This window comes from Chanodichthys erythropterus, chromosome 21 (assembly GCF_024489055.1).
Source record: "Chanodichthys erythropterus isolate Z2021 chromosome 21, ASM2448905v1, whole genome shotgun sequence".
Lineage (NCBI taxonomy): Eukaryota > Metazoa > Chordata > Actinopteri > Cypriniformes > Xenocyprididae > Chanodichthys > Chanodichthys erythropterus.
Genome location: NC_090241.1, coordinates 15,249,113 through 15,253,942, shown reverse-complemented (window position 1 = coordinate 15,253,942; position 4,830 = coordinate 15,249,113).

Below are 4,830 nucleotides of genomic sequence, written 5' to 3'. Positions count from 1 at the left end.
TTGTATTGTGATATTATTAACTAAGAATGTAGTAAACTGTTGTCCCTGAACACCGTAACGACATCTCTCATAAAGATTTGCAACTTTACAAAGTAAACAATGATCCAAAAAACACTTAGCCTCTTCGCTAATTAGCACACAAAATACCATTGGTATGCTACTTCCGCCGCCTTATCGGAAGTTGTACCCACGTTCTCTTTTACAGTAGCGCCCCGCGGAAACAGGTGGATCGTCTTTGATAGTAACCGTGGAAACAGGTATTGACAGCTGCGTGATGTCTAGTGGCACGCGGTTTCATCCAACACTATGGAACATGGCAAGCAAACTTGGAATAAGAATTGGAGCGAGGATCAATGTCAGCATGGCGTTTACGAAATGCAGCAGCTTTGCATCTAACTCGACTCAACAGATGCCGCTCAAGCACATTAATAGACAGGTGAGCAAAAGTACACAAGATGAATTAATGTTATGTAGCTCAGGCTAGATGGCTCAACACGATGGAATGTTAGAATATCATGCTGTTGATCTTGCTTACGGTCAACAATAGAATAGCAGTCTACAACTTTAACACTCAAGTGCAATTTAATGTGATAGTGTAACGTTAGACCAAGTTAAACAGCGGAATGTTGTTTAAGAACGAAAATTAGTAGCCTTACATTAGGGCTGGACAATAATTCAATATCAATATATATCGCGATATATTTTTTTTTCGATAACGGTGATATGATTTTTAAACACATTTCCGGTATTTCGATATATAATGTACATTACTGCATTTCTCTGAGGCGCAGCGGTTAGAAAGAGCAGAACGCGATTGGCTATTTGCGTGATGACGTACACCACATAGACTAGGCAGCCATCAGCCAGTGCTCAGCATATCTATTGGTTAATATGCTTTGTTTAAAATAGCAACGTGGAAAACAGACAGAGTTCAGATAATGTATGTTTCAGTCGATGGATGCGCAAAACGTTACAACAACGATAATCAGAAAGCATGGATAAAACAGTCACTCTTTGTAAACTGTTAACTGCGAGTGCCGTCTGCTGTAATGTCCAGTCATTTACGCCGTCATCACCCGTTGATAGCGCGTGAGCGCAGGTGAGACCTGAACAGCACACGTTGCTATCTGTGTTTAAACTAACTCATTTAAGCCTTGCTGATTTAAACTTTCAAGAACAAGACGCGAAAGAGAGCTCGCACGCTGTGAGAAGATTTGTGTGCGCTCATCCGACGCGCGCACACGCTTATTCCAGTCAGCGCCAAATACTGAGTTCTCTTTCAAGTCTTGCGCTTCGGCGGACAAATTCATACAAAAATTATGTCAGCATGCCCGTCTTGGCGAGTATCCTAGCAAACATAGTCAGTTCCCTTTCGTGGGAACTATTGACGCTACGTCGAATGACGTGATGGGAACCCTCTGTATTTTGTGTTCGTGAAGCACCTCTGTATCCAACCAATGAGAAAGACGTGACGTCAGAGGCGGGTGACGTCACGGATCAGGAAGCTATAAAGCATACCCAGAACAAAGCACGCTAGCTTCTGTTGTCTTCAGCAAGCGCTATCTGTATCTGTCTGTCTTATTTATTGTTGTATTGTCTATCATACACACTGTGGTCTCTTTGTTCGAGGACAAGAGTTCCCAAGCACAAATAAGACACATATATATATATATATATATATATATATATATAAGAATGGTGGAAAAGCAGCAGTTTAGGAAGTGTGCTCCTCCTTGCCCGCGTTTCATTGTGGAAGGAGACACACACGACATGTGCGTTAAATGCCTGGGGGTTGAGCATGCACAGGCGGCTCTCGAGGGAGCTGTCTGTGTACACTGCGAACGGCTCACCCTCAGAGTGCTGCGATCGCGCCGGGCGTTCTTTGAGGAGGGCGCTGGGGCGAGTGTTCCTCGCGGGTCTGGTCCCGCTGCTGCTGAGGCACAGCGAAGGCTGCACTCGTGGGGTTCACAGATGGATCTAGCAGAGGGGGAAGAGACGGGCGCTGCCCTATCGCTTCCCTTACCTGCTAGACCCAGTGTCTCTCCTTTGGTGGCGGAAGCACGCGTAGAGGTTTCTTCCCCCCGAAGGGAGACACCGATGCTCAACGTATCTTCCTCCGAGGAGGTTGATGTGGAGAGCGTCGATGAGGAACCGCCAGCCTCATCCCCTGCATATGAGGAGCTTTTGGAGGTGGTGACCAGGGCAGTAGAAAAATTAAATATTGACTGGCCCGCGGAGAGACCTGACAGTAAACCAAAAAGCAAGTTAGACGAAAGGTTTCTCCCCGCACGGTCACTACCCCAGCGTCGGGGTCTGCCGTTTTTTCCTGACCTCCACACCGAGGTGTCGAGGTCGTGGAAGAGACCGGTTCAGTATCGGCTATACAGTCCACAGACATCTTTGTATAGTAATATTGTTGGCCTAAAACATCATGGCTATGGGGCGATGCCTCGGATCGAAGAGACGCTCGCGAGCCATCTCTCGCCTGAGTCGGCATCGTCCCTTAAGACCCCGACGTTGCCCACTAAGCCTCTAAAGACAACTTCCAGCTTGGTGGGCAAGGCTTATTCGGCAGCAGGTCAGGCGGCTGCATGCCTTCATACGATGTCAATCTTACAGGCATATCAAGCCGATCTGCTGGGGGAAATTGATGAGAGTGGGGAGGCGTCCTTTGAGGCAATTCATGAGCTAAGAAAAGCAACAGATCTAGCTCTCCGGGCCACCAAGGAGACGGCCAAGTCCATCGGCCGCTCCATGGCAGCCTTGGTGGCCACGGAGAGGCACCTTTGGCTCAATCTCTCTGATATCAAAGAAAGAGATAAAAACACGCTCATGGACGCGCTGCTGTCTCCTGCTGGCCTGTTCGGCGACGCGATGTCAACCGTCGTCGACAGGTTTCAGGAGACACGGAAACAAACAGCGGCTTTCTCAAAAATTATTCCCCGCCGCTCTCATCCCCCCGAGGCTGCTGAGCGGGAGCAGCCTCGGCCGACAGCCAGCTCCTCAGCGCACAGGGCGCAACAGAAGGCCAGTGTCGCCTCCCGGGCTCCCCCACGAAAATCTTGGGGACCAGGTCGGGCGGCACAGGCGAAGCCTTCCGGAGGTAGGACGGATCTGAGGACCGTCATTATCTCTCGGAAGGCTTCAAAGAAGAGGTCCTGACATCTATGATGCGGGATCTCTCGAGGGCAGCCCCCTCTGGGGGGATTCGGATATCGGGTCCTCCCCAGTGCCCTCAGGGGACCGTCCTGTCAACCCTGCCACCCAGTGTGCATCAGGGCACAGCGGTCTCCGCCGATCCTCCGAGGAGGGTCGGTCAGCATGTAATTCGTTTGTCTGCTGGTGCGCCGCGTCAGATAGACGAGCCAAGTGCTCAAAAAACACCAGAGACCAGTCTCGAGAGACTGAATTACGAGATACAGAATTCAATTTGGTTCTCGACCACCCAAGTTCAAAGGGGTGCTTCCCACAGTGGTAACCCCAGAGCAGTCTCTGGTGATGGAACAGGAGGTTACGATGCTTTTGCAAAAAGGGGCTATAGAAAGGGTTTCCCCTCCCAGCAAAATGTCGGGCTTTTACAGCCGCTACTTCATTGTTCCGAAGAAGGATGGAGGGTTGCGTCCGATCATAGATTTACGTGTGCTGAATCGATCCGTAAAAAAGCTGAAGTTCAAAATGCTTACACTCAGACAGATCATCCCTCAGATCAGGTCCGAGGACTGGTTTGTAGCGATAGATCTGAAAGATGCATACTTCCATGTATCCATCCATCCTTCTCACAGGAAGTTCCTCAGGTTTGCTTTCGGGGGCGAAGCTTACCAATACAGGGTTCTTCCCTTCGGCCTATCCCTCTCACCCTGCACGTTCACAAAGTGCGTGGATGCAGCACAGGCTCCGCTGAGACTCCAGGGCATCCGCGTACTGAACTATATCGACGATTGGTTGATGCTAGCTCAAACAGAACAATTAGCAGTTCAACATCGAGATGTTGTCCTGTCACACATGAAAAGGCTTGGGTTGAGGCTCAACGCCAAGAAGAGTGTGCTGGTCCCGAGTCAGGTTGCAAACTATCTAGGAGTAATCTGGGATTCCACCACGATGCAGGCGCAGTTGTCCCCTGCTCGTGTGAGTTCCATTCTCGGGGCTGTGAATGGGGTGAAATTAGGCCAGTCACTCACTGTAAAACAGTTTCAGAGACTGTTGGGTCTGATGGCAGCCGCGTCCAACGTTATTACTTTTGGCCTCCTGCACATGAGACCCTTACAGTGGTGGCTCAGGACCAAGGGGTTTTCTCGGAGGGGAAATCCTTTTCGCATGATCAAAGTCACGCGGCGATGCCTTCGTGCTCTGGTCATGTGGAAGAAGCCTTGGTTCCTATCCCAGGGACCCGTGCTGGGGACTTCTGGTCGTCGTGTAATGCTTACGACAGATGCTTCTCTCACGGGCAAGGTTGGCCAGTCGCATCCTCCTCTGGTCCCAGGGAAAGCTCCTCTCGCTGAGAGCAGCTTACATCCCCGGGCGGTTGAATGTAGGAGCGGACGCCCTGTCGAGGCAGGGCGCGAGACCGGGGGAATGGAAACTCCACACCGAGGTGGTGGAGTTGATATGGAAAACTTTCGGTCGAGCTCAAGTCGATCTATTTGCCACAGAGGAATCAGCTCAGTGCCCTCTGTGGTATTCCCTACAGCACCCAGCACCTCTAGGGCTGGACGCTATGCTACAGACATGGCCGAGGCTGCGTCTGTATGCATTTCCCCCAGTCTCACTGCTCCCGGGGGTTCTGGAGAAGGTCCGCCAGGAAAGGGTCGACCTAATATTGGTGGCCCCTTA